Genomic DNA, 12,851 nt, shown 5'->3' on the forward strand with positions numbered 1-12,851 from the left:
GACGACAAACTTGCCCCAATACTCCTCTCCCGTTATCCACCCCACTAAAAAAAACGTAAAACATTTAAACTACGCCATATTTATGCCTTATCTTTTTTCAACTAATATAAAATATTAAAATTAAAATATAAAGTTAGGATTCATACTAAATTTTTCATCGCATTGAAGATTTTGCTTCAACACATATAATACGCAAAAACCGTGACTTGTGTTAATAAAGTGAAGCAACATTTGCCTCTACTCAATACTTTTTCTGTGGTGTTTCAACGGTGTGAACACAAGGCAAACCATGGGATCAGGTTTTCGACTATGAAAAGTTGATTCCATACATTTCACAGTCAGACACATAATAAGACAATTGTGGCCACTACATGCTACCGATTCAAAACCATCTGTTTGCCTTTCGATTTCATTTTACGGCCAGACACGAGCCGCCCACACTCCTCAAATTTAACACTCTCTCTCATCTGGCGCTGCAAAATCCCGCTGACTCCATTTCGACAATCCCGCCCGTCGATTTCCTTGTTTTAATCTTTTATACTTACCGCTGGATAGCAGGGCTCGGTATTTTACCGGCCAGATCATCTCACAAAACAGTTGGAGTCACTCCCAGGGGTTGCTGAAATGACAAAAAGAAAGATAGATCGCAGGTGATGCTTTTTTTCTCCCGAGGAAGGAAATTACTAATCCTCATTTCTTGCTGGCCAAATTACGTTCATTCTCATCCTCCAATGCTCAGCCCTTCCAATTGAATCACACAAGGGAGGAAACGGACTAAAAGCTTTGCTAAATTCCAGTGGACATAGGAGAAACGGAGTCTGCCAAGAGGGATTTCTTAGGTTCCTTTCAAAGTACAGGTACATCTACTTAGTTTGCCCAACTTCTCCTTTTTTTTGTTCAGTTCAATTCCGATATGCTCTTAGTTCGCCCAACTTCTCCTTTTTTGTTGTTGAGTTCAATTCCTATATACTCTTAGTTTGCCCAAGTCTAATTGTAGTAATTTTAATTTTGACTGCATGGGCAAAATGATTTTGTTAAATACCTCCATGTTTGCCATGTCTTATGCATTTGCAAAATCTATTAAACATGACAGTTTGTTAACACAGACTCGGGGGTCAACTGAATTGTCCTGCTTCTGCTAAAAAAATTCTAGTAAATTATCTATCAAAAGAATCAGACAGCTTACTTTTAGTCGATGGAGTAAAGATGTACGAGTTGGTTTTTCTTTTTAGATGCTATTTCAGTAGAACTAAGTGTACTCTGCCAATGTTCCGGGTTGAGCTTGATGAACTCTTTATATGACAGTGTGCGATCGCAGATGGCTTGGTTTCATTTTCTACCATTTCATTCCCTGAATATTACCGAGCTGTGAATAAAAATTGAGACCTATGCTTCGTTATTTCAACAATGACTTGGCATCTGACTAAATATCTGTACAGTCGGCGAGACATCTTATAAGAGTTGCCGACTAAAAAGCTACGTGCAAATTTTAGGGTTAATTTTGTAATATGACTTAATTCATAAATTGAAGGATAGTTAGAATTGCCTGTGTCAGAGCTTTGGGCTTGATCTAGGGATGAATAATACCCCCTTGAACTCCATTAAACTTTTGTACACGGGATTAGATGCCTGACAAAGTGAATAGATGAGAGAAGGATTAATTTGATTTCATGTTCTACTAACTTGAAACACAATCTGGTCTGCAAATCAATTCTTGTCATAGGATGGATGGTGAATCTAGTTTCATGGACTTGGTTTGAGTTGCAGAGTACCATGCCTCCAAACAGAGCCCAGAAATAGAATTTTCTGATGTTCAGCTATTCTTTCAAGTTGGCTTCGATTGTGTTATTAAAGACTGCGTAGTGTCATTTAAAACTCCATTCAATTTTTTTGTTTGCTTTGCTTTGAATTTATCGTGCAATAATAGCATCTGGAGAAATTCAATTGTAGAACGAATGTATTTTATTTTTATATTAAGTCATCAATCAGGGCATTGATTGCATTAAAATAGTTCTCAAATATTGTCGACACTTTCTAAAAAGAAAGGAGTCACAACAAATCCCCACCTCATGCATTACGTTGTCCTGTCTACCGTCCCCATTTGGAGACATACAATTGATATATTTTTAGTTTCTTTTGTTTCAGATGTTTTTGTCATTGACATATTGAGCTTGCACAGAACTATGTCATTGCACAAAACAAGGTGCTTGGGCAGATCACATAGGAGAAGAAGTAGAGATAGAAGAGTGTTACCTAACTGCAACTGAAACCAAGCTCTGACATCCAGTTAAGACTACCACCTAAGCAGTTATTAAATCAGCATTGAAATTGTTCCTATACAAATTGGTTTTACTCATTTTCTGATCTTTCTTTGGTGCCTCTTGAACAACATGAAGGATAGCTATTTGGTTTTCTTGCAGTTTTTTTTAATTGCACTGTTTCAGACAATTGAAATTTTGTGGAAATCCTTATCTTCAAATATTTAAGTTCTTTGATTGCAAGAAAGAACATGCACATCTAAATGGTGTATTAAGTACCAATTTGAAATGTCGAATTTGGTCGTGTTTTTGTAACATATGACAGTGATAGGAACCTTGACGGCAAATACATCCAAACTTGCTCTTTGGACCAGCAACAACGATGGATAATCTTCTTTGTATTTCTCAAAAAATATAGTATGAAAATGCTTTAGAGAACATATACTAGCAGCTGGCAAATTTTCATACCAAGACCTGACATTTCTTTCCATAGTAAGCATGAACATCTTGATAAGACAATATTCACGCCATTCAACTTTAAGCTTCCGTAAATGCATATGGAATTTGATAAGATGTGAAGCAGCATTATTACCTTTCTCATCTTGGAACTCTGGCAAATATGATTTCCAATCTATGCAAGGCACGCTATGCGGAAAACCAGGGATACTAGATCTGTCCATAGGAGCATGCCTGCGTTCTATTCTTGAACTCATTTTGAAAACAATCAACAATAATTGATGGAATTACAGACCTTCCCATAGTGGGGTCACTATGAGTGTTCTACAATCTGGAATTTTGACAATGGAGTCGCCATGAAAGCTTGAGCTCTGGATTATTGAACATGGAGTCGCTAGGGGAAAGATTCAGCTTTTCTGTGTCTGACTGCTTTCCACCATCAACAATCAAATTTGAACTTAATAGTCTTTTTCGGGGAAAATGAAACCGCCCGTGCCTAGTGGAGTCACAGGTTTGATCACCTCAAGCCTGTGACTCCACTGGGCAAATGGAGTCACAGGTTTGAGGTGATCAAATATAGAGTTTACAGGCTAAACTTACAGGGCAGGTTAGGCAAATTCACTGGATCCTTTAAGATCTATGGTGTGAAGGAGAGGAAAAGATTTAGAGAGAAAACATAAAAATTATTCTTAAGCTAGAGACAAAGGCTACATTCAAACAAATTCTGTTCTTTATCTTCTTAGAATAATTCAGATTTTAGAATCACATATGAGAATAAAAAGAAAACAAATTGACAAAGAGAGATGCACTTCACCAATAAAAATGACACAAGAATCCTGTAATGATTGCACTGTATTACTGAAAATCTGATCAATGGTGGCTCTGTGAGCTGCTTTACAATACAAGTCCTTTTCTTCAAACAAGTCCCAACACCTATTACTTCAATTGATGAAGTATTTATACAAATTCTTCACAAAATATCTTGATAAAAAATATCAAGATTTATTACAAATATCTGAAAACTGTGTTACAAAAATAGGACTAAAATATAGGACATTCAAAACTAATGAATCTGCTTGGCACTATCTTTGAGGATTGCTGGTGATAAGGAACAACAATTCGAATTTGATAGCAAGTCTTATTTGATGAGGTGGCATCCAAGTCACTAACTGCCCATGAGCTTTTTCCTCACGAAATTATGAAAAATAGGGTCCAGTGATCCCTTTGAATATCTCAACCCATGACAGCTGTGCAAAAACTGAGAGAGGTTTTTGTAGATGAGGATGTTACCAACAAAAACCTCTTTCAGTTTTTGAAAATTCATTTCCATATGTTCGGAAACCACATTTGAAAACAGTGACTTAAAACATGAAATTTATGGAAAATATGCCTTCAAAGATTCATGCGAATCTCCCAAACCATAATAGCTGTTAAAAATCTGAGACAGACTTTTTCAAATGGGTCAATTTTGGACAAAAACCTCTTTCGGTTTTGAGAAATTCGTTCTCATTTGTTTGTAAACCATGCTCGAAATGACTGTGTTGTATAGGAAAAAACATAGTTTTAACTGACCATTTTTTCAACTCGGTGCTAACTTTAATTGCCAATGTTCACTATTGATCTGGCAGGAATGGGATGAAATGGATATATGACGTGGAGGCGGGAGGTGACATGGAGGTGGGGGATAATGTGGAGGCACATGGTTGGCGGAAATAGTTGACGTGTGAGCGCGGAAGGAAGGCGTGAGAATGGAGCAGTAAGCGAGAGCGGGGTCGAGCGGGAGGAGGTACATGGCAGTAGGGGAGTGGATGTGATGCAGGGATGTGGTGGTTAGAATGAAATGGTAGGAGTTAGGAGTGGTTTTCATAGGGGGGTAGGTGGTAAGGGGTATTGAGTGGGGGGGTGCGAAGTGATTAGCACTTGCCACGTAGTGTGGGGCCGGTGAATAGTGAATCCGCTTTTTGGACCCCCCCTTGCTGATAATGGTAAAGAGTACAAGGCAAAGAGGGCAGAACGACGTCCAGAGAGGTTGACGCTAGGCCACCCAGAGCTGATGCAGTGGCAGCGTAGAGCCTGAAGGGAGATCGAATTGCTGCTGAGGAAATCGAGTTTCAGAAGCCGGGGGCCGAGGTGTGAGATTGGGAGGCTGAGAGCTGAAGTTTTCAGCCAGCAGAGGGTCAGAAGGAAGAGCAACGCAGTCCCTAGCAGAGGTGACACAGAGACTGTTTGGGGTTGATGCAGTTCTGCGCAGAGGCTCACTTCCAGCAGATCAGAGCCAGATCTTCCAGTGACAAGGTGAGATCATCTCACTATTTCGTTTTGTCCAATTTCTCTCTGTATCGGATAGCCAATTGGGCATCCAATGAATTGTACTCAAAATTACTACTGCATAATAATAAAACCCTCAGTTGCTGCACCGATTTTCTCACACTGGGTTTTTCTGGGGACATTTGTCCAAAAATAACTGTGTAGATGTGTGTGATATTTATTTCTCTCATGTGCTGTATTATTTTCCGCATATAATTTTAAGTAGTGAAGGCTGCAGTGTATTAGTTTCGGTATTTGCTGTAGGATCCAGTAAATAATTTGTTCAGTAATTAACAAATAGAAGGAAGTTAATCAGTTGCTGCAGTAGAAATTCGGGCCTTCCAAATTTTCACATGGAATCAGAGCTGTAGGTGAAGCGAGAGAGCACAGCGGGAAGAGCCCAGCGCTGAAGAGGAGGGAAGTCGAAGTGCTGTGTACGCAACAAATCGAATCCCCAGAGGGATTGTGCAGTCCAGGCTAGGAGGACAAAATTTTCGTGGGAGAATATCTCTTTGAGTGAGTTGACAGAGGGAAAGATTTCCAAATCGAAGTTTGCCAGTGTCAGAGGGAGTTTTCTACAGCAGTTGCTGGGACAGAAAAACGTCAGAAGAGAGAAGGAGACATTACTTTGAGGGAATTATTCTTTAGAGGACTTCCCACCAAGAAGTCCGATTTCTCATTTACTGAGCAACAACAAGGAGCAACAGATCTACTAACTCCAACAGGGAGTGCCTAGGCCAATCTAGCAATAGCGCAGAGGAGAGAGGAGGCAGTTCGACATTTCGTTAGCAGAGATGGCAGCTAATGGGTTACGAAATCAGGATTGGTTGGATGGTGCATCTAACTATGTGATTTGGAAAACGAGGATGTCATGCCTTCTGGATGCACATTTTCTCAAGGTTTACGTCGATAGTGTGGTAGCTGAGCCCGCGGATCCAAATCTGCTCAAGAAGTACAAGGGAGAGATGGCGAAGGCCAAGCGGATGATCCTCGACGGAGTGAAGGATCATGTAGTATGTCACATCTCAGGCAAAGGGACTGCCAAGGAGATGTGGGATGCCTTGTCCACGCTATATCAGGGATCTTCCGAGCAGCGGAAGATGTACTTGGAGCAGAAGATGAGATCCACGCAGATGCAGAAGGGGGAACGCATTGATCCATTCCTTGCAAAGCTTTAGGAGACCCAAGACGAGTTGGTAGCTGTGGGGTCAACACCTCAAGCTACCAAGATGGTGAGGCTGGCCCTGAACTCAGTTTCAGAAGAGTGGCAAGTATTTGTCCAGAGCATCTTGGGCAAGGAGAAATTGCTAGATTGGGAAGGAATGTGGGCAGCTCTTTAGCAGGAAGAGATGAGGAGAGACTTCGTCAAGTGCAAACTTTATGGCAACAACATTAGTGGGTTGAAGCCCAAGGAGGAGGATGAGAATGCAACCTTTGCATCTAAGGGGCAGTATGAGCAACAGAAGAAAAAGAAAGATATTTTGAAGATCAAGTGCTTTTGGTGTGGTGAACTTGGTCATTATGCTACACAATGTCCTCTCAAGAAGAAGGACAAGGACGAGAAGCATGATCTGAAGGCTACATCTGCACAGATTGAGGAGGATGAGTTTGCCATGATTGCCCATATGTGGAGTGATATAGAACTGTAGTTCGAAAAAACTGCAAATGAGCAGGATCCTTGAGGAGTCCACCTCATGGATCAATATCTTGCTACAGGAGCCCAGATTAGTAGCAGCAGGATGGACCAGTATCAGTTGATGCAGAGGAGTGTTGGAGTGACAGTTGCAGTGGCTAGGAGCGCCAAAGTCTGACCAACGTAGAGCTAAACTTGGTAGCAGCGCAATTGGCACAGAGCAGAGTCAGCAACAGTGTAGAGGCTTAAGAGGGTCAGCGTAGAGACTAGTAGCAGTCATAATTCCAACAACATATGCATCATGTTGAACACTAGTTTAGTAATTTTGGATGCTTTTCCGTTGCTGATGCAGTAGCAACAGCAGTTGGAGAAGGTTGCAGTGCAGATGCAGTGTTGGCAATGGTAGTGCCAGCAGCAACACGAATGTAGAATTTGAGAGGTAGTTGTAGTACAGATGCAGTTTTGGCAGTGGCAATGTCAGCAACCGTAGAAATGTAGCATTTGCGCAGTAGTAGGTGGGTAGCGATGTCAAACATCAGCAACGCAGAGGGAGATGTTTCCAAATCAGAGTGATGCTTCAGTAGTTTGCATTACTAGAACACATTCCTGGCTAAGAAGGAGTGTTGATTTCTAGTAGTATTGTATGTGCTCTAAGCCTCAAAATTTGCAGGGAGGCTTGGACACATGCATTCCACAATACCCAGAAATCGTTTTGGGAAATTCCACCCTGAGACAGTTTTATTAAAATAATTAATTATTTTTAATGGTGGCCTAAGTCAACTTAGGGAATCAAAATAATTAAGGGTATTAATCTAACTGTGGGTGAAACTTTTAGAAAAAGACGAGGATCAAGCCAAAATGATTTGAGCCATTGATTAGAATCTAATTGGAGCTGTTGGTTCTCAACAGAAAGATTATAAGAGGAGGATTGAGGGGCATTTGGAAAATATATCGAGAGGAGATCCGAAGATCAAATTTCTGAAGCATAACAGTTGTTGGGAGAGAAATTTGAAGTGATCTTTTGCAGTGAGGGGCAGAGATAGTATTCGGTGGGGAGTTTTCTTGGGTCGGAGAGTAGAAGGTAGAGAGGGCAGAATGACATCCAGAGAGGCTGACGCTGGGCCACGTAGAGTTGACATAGTGGCAGCGCAGAGCCTGAAGGGAGATCGAATTCCCGTAGAAGAAATTGAGTTTCAGAAGCCGGGTGCTGGGATGTGAGACCGGAGGTTGAGAGCTGAAGTTTCCAGCTAGCAGAGGGTCAGAAGGAAGAGCAGCGCAGTCCCCAACAGAGGGTCAGAAGGAAGAGATCGTGTGGGGTCGATGCAATTCTGTGCAAAGGCTGACGTAGAAGGGACATAGAGGCTCACTTCCAACAGATCAGAGCCAGATCTTCCAGTGACAAGGTGAGATTATCTCTCACTATTTCGTTTTGTCCAGTTTCTCTCTGTATCGGATAGCCAATTGGTCATCCAACAAATTGTACTCAGAATTACTACTGCATAATAATAAAACTCTCGACTGTTGCATGAGTTTTCCCACACTGGGTTTTTCCAGGGACATTTGTCCAAAAATAACTGTGTAGATGTGTGTGATGTTTATTTCTTTCCTGTTCTGTACTAGTTTCCGCATATAATTTTAAGTAGTGAAGGCTGCATGCAGTGTATTAGTTTCGGTATTTGCTGTAGGATGCAGTAAATAATTTGTTCAGTAATTAACAAATAGAAGGAACTTAATCAGTTGCTGCAGTAGAAATTTAGGCCTTCCAAATTTTCACAATTCCATCAACCAAGCCATGGAGGGTTGCAATTTCTAGATTGTGATTTCTCCTTTTAACTTCATATATGATTTTCCTTAGGAGATCTCTTTATCCTTGTGTGATAATGGCCCCTATGGCCACTTTCAAACCTACCAAAGTTTAATGGAGAACTTGGTTAAAAAATATACATCTTGTGAAGATGCTTTTCTATTACCCCATCTTGACTATTTGCCTTATCATCCTCTTGTTGTGAATCTCTTCTTGAAAACACTACATAGAGAATCAAAGTGGTTTAATAAACTTCTTAAAGGATCCATTTCAAACTTTCAATGACTCACAAGTCCCTTGATGATGTACTAATATGTTAGATCACTAAATAATAGACTTAAGATTCTTATCAGCATGACTATAAGAATTTTAGGAGCATGGATTTTCCTTTGTTAGACTATGGAGTGATGGAATTTAAATTGCATTCTATTTCGATTTGTATTGACAACTTAGATGTTTATCGATGCCCTTCAACACACTCAATCTTTTAGAGTCCTCACCAAGTATCCAAAAAATCACGAAGAAGTGACATGTTTATGTCTTGAGATTGAGCAAATGGAAAATATATCTAGTGTGGAACCTGCATGTAGTCCCTCTCAAAAGCATCCATGTGAGATATTGCCAACTAAAGAAGCTCAACACTCACAACTAGAGGACACTACTGAGAAAACCAAGCAACCTATTGTGAAAATTCCTAGTCCAAGGAACCCCTACTGCAACAAATCTGAATCTACTTCACCTACTTTTTTTTTTTTAAATTACATTCATCAAGTTATTCATTTGAATACTGAAGCAAATTACTTTTGCAGCCTACACTAATTAAATATTTGATTTCATGAAACTAAAAAATAGAGCAAAGAACAAGATACATAGGACACTTATTTTTGGACACAATAGTCCTTGGAAAAACCCAATGTGGGAAAACCAGTGCAACAACTTTGAGGGTTTTATTATTATGCAGGAGAAATATCTGAATACAAATCTAGGATGCTCATCTAGCAATCCTTTACAGAGAAAATACTAGCGGAAAATCTGAGTGAGTTTTACCTCACTTCACCTAGCAGAATTCTGGCTGATCCGGCACAAGATTGGCTAACCTTGGCTATTTCTGTGTCACCTCTTCTGCTCTTTGCGTCAGCTTTCCCGACAGTTCTGACAGTTCTGGCTATTCCCGACAGTTTCGAATTTTTCCCTCTATGTCAGCTTTTTCGGCTGTTCCGACAATTCCTAGCAATTCCGGCTGTTCCTAGCAGTGCTGGCTTCTACTCTCTGCGTCAGCTTTCTCGGCTGTTCTGGCAGTTCTCGACAGTTTTGGCTGTTCCTGATAGTTCCAACTTCTGCCCTCTACGTCAACTTTCCCAGTTGTTTCGGCAGTTTCCGACAGTTCTAGCTGTTCCCAGCAGTGGCGGCTTGCCTACTGCGTCAACTTTCCCGACTGTTTCGACAGTTCTCGGCAGTTGCGGCTGTTCCTGGCAGTTCCGACTTCTGCGTGACATGCAACTTTTTTGCTTAGCTGGCTCTCTTTGCCCCTTTGTCCGTATTCTCCGGAAAATCCTTCTCCTAGATTCTCACAGCCCCTTTGCTGGAGAATGATCACTTAATTCGAAATCCTTAGCAAACCCTACTCTAGGAATCAAATTCTTGATCAATTTGTTCTCTCCATGTGTGTTTCCAAATGAACCCCAAACCTCCATTTTATACTTTTCCTGTTGAGTCTTCAACGGCCGAGATTAAGTTTCTAATCAACGACTAAGATTAAAACATGACTTGATCCGCCTTCAAATCATTCTCACCCATATTTTGATTAATACCCATTAATATTTTAATTTTCCTAAGTTTAGACTTAGGAACCCCATTAAAAATATTAATTATTTTAATAAAATACAATCCAGGTGGAATTTCACCAAACGGTTTCTGGGTTCTTTAGAACTCATGTGCCTGAGCCTCTCCACTAATTTTCAAGGCTAGAGCACTTCCGATGCTACAAAAAACTAACACTTCCTCTTAGCGAGGAAAGTGCTCTAGCAACAATGCCCAACTGCATGCCGCTCACTTCTGAAGCATCTCCCTTTCCGCACTGTTGCTTCCACCAACACTGTGCTGCTGCTGCTACTGTACTGCTACCCATGACACTGCCACTGCCACTGCTGTATCTGTACTACAAGTCCCTCTCAAACACTGCATCTGCTATGCTGCTAGCACTGCCACTGCTAACACTGCATCCGTACTGCAACTCAGTTGCTCAGAGAAGCAACTGAAAAACATCCAAAATAGTTGAACTTAACCGTGTTCAACATAATACAAAGAATGTTGGAATCTGGCTGTTTTTGATTCTGACCCTTTGAACCTTTTGCGCTGATGTTGACTCCTGCACTGTGCCAACTGCACTACTGTCAACCTTGCTCTGCACTAATCAGTCTCTGGTCCCTAGCTACTGCATCTATCCTCCAAACAATCCACTGCATCATCTGACACTAAGTCCATCTCGCTACTACTGAATCTTGGACTCTTGTCGCAAGGAATTGATCCAAGGGGTGGAATCCTCAAGGATCTTGCCCACTTGTAGCTCTTTCGAACTATAGCTCTAAATCTCCCCACCTCCCTCTTAGCGATGCCACTACCATCTCTGCCAAATAGAAATGTCGAATGTCCTCCTCTCTCCTCTACACAACACTAGACTAGCCTACGCACTCACTGTTGGAGCTTGTAGATCTGCCCCTCTCCATCGCAGTTCAGCAAGTGAAGATTCGAACTCCTTGGTTGGAAGCCCTCTGAGGAGAAAATTCCCCTACTATGTGTCTTCACTCTTTTCTGACGGATTTTTGCTCCGGCAGAAACTGCGCCTTTCAAGCACTGCGCTGAGGCTATGCATCACTCCCTTTGCCTCTGCAAGCTCACGATTCAGAAATCTTACCTCTCTGTCGACTTTCTCAGAGAGAGATTTCCTCGGAATCTCTGCTTCCCGGCAAGGACTGCGCAATCCCTTCAAGGGGATTCGAATTTCTGCCAAGTGCAGCTTTCGACCTCACTGCGCATCATTGGATCTGCTCTTCCTGTTTCAAAATCAATGTTCTGATACCATGTGAAAATTCCTAGTCCAAGGAACCCCTACTGCAACAATTCTGAATCTACTTCACCTACTTGATTTTTTTTTAATTACATTCATCAAGTTATTCTTCTGAATACTGAAGCAAATTACTTTTGCAGCCTATACTAATTAAATATTTGATCTCATGAAATAGAAAACAAAGCAAAGAACAAGATACATAGGACACAATAGTCACCGGAAAAACCAAATGCAGGAAAACTCATACAACAACTCTAAGGGTTTTATTATTATGCAGGAGAAATATCTGAATACAAATCTAGGATGCTCATCTCAGAATCCTTTACAGAGAAAATACTGACGGAAAATCTGAGTGAGTTTTACCTCACTTCACCCGATAAAATCTTGGCTGATTAGGCACAAGACTGGCTAACCCCGACTATTTCTGTGTCACCTCTTCTGCTCTGTGCGTCAGCTTTCCTGGCTGTTTCGACAGTTCCTGACAAATCCGGTTTCTCCCTACAGTTCCAACTTTTGCCCTCTGCATCAACTTTCCTGGCTGTTCCCACAGTTTCCGGCAGTTCAGGGTTCTGCCCTCTGCGTCAACTTTCCCGGCTGTTCTTGGCAGTTTCAGCTTCTGCGTGACAGGCAACTTTTCTGCTCTGCTAGCTCTCTCTGCCTCTTTGTCTGTATTCTCCGGAAAGTCCTTCTCCCGGATTCTCACTGCCCCTCTGCTGCAGAATGATCACTTAATTCGAAATCCTTAGGAAACCCTACTCTAGGAATCAAATTCTTGATCAATTCATTTTCTCCGTGTGTGTTTCCAAATGAACCCCAAGCCTCCATTTTATACTTTTCCTGTTGAGTCTTCAACGACCGAGATTAAGTCTCTAATCAATGGCTAAGATTAAAACATGACTTGATCCGCCTTCTAGATCATTCTCACCCATATTTTGATTAATACCCATTAATATTTTAATTTTCCTAAGTTTAGACTTAGGAACCCCATTAAAAATATTAATTATTTTAATAAAATACAATCCGGGTGGAATTTCACCAAACGGTTTCTGGGTTCTTTAGAACTCATGTGCCTTAGCCTCTCCACCAATTTTCAAGGCTAGAGCACTTCTGATGCTACCAAAAACTAACACCTACAAAGGGTAGGAAAAACAAGAAAACAAAGGCCACAACTTCTATAGATTTAGAGGATAGTTTTCTTGAAATTGTAGAAGCAACACATTCTCTTGTAGATGAGAGATGTAAGATGGTTGACACTCTAAACATTCAATTTATTTTATCATCATTGCAACTTGAATTGTCTCAACCTCCAAAACAAGCCTAATTGCC

General features: G+C 41.0%; 1 protein-coding gene across 3 annotated transcripts in view; it reads left to right on the forward strand.

Moving 5' to 3' along the window:
* The first annotated feature begins 258 nt into the window (after nt 1-258).
* LOC149158066 (pyruvate kinase family protein) overlaps nt 259-12,851 on the forward strand; it is a 148,883-nt gene continuing 136,290 nt past the window's right edge. The window contains exons 1-2 of one of the 3 annotated variants that reach the window (XM_089436100.1): nt 259-857; nt 2,146-2,286. The gene's annotated coding sequence lies outside the window, so the exon portion shown is untranslated. Of the gene's footprint in view, nt 858-2,145; nt 2,287-4,634; nt 5,010-12,851 lie in introns of those variants that run through there. The other 2 variants (XM_089436099.1, XM_089436101.1) reach the window with 2 other exon arrangements.

The sequence above is a fragment of the Pinus tabuliformis genome, chromosome 5_2, assembly GCF_031772625.1.
Source record: "Pinus tabuliformis cultivar Carrire ecotype Pingquan chromosome 5_2, CPIR1, whole genome shotgun sequence".
Taxonomy (NCBI): Eukaryota; Viridiplantae; Streptophyta; class Pinopsida; order Pinales; family Pinaceae; genus Pinus; species Pinus tabuliformis.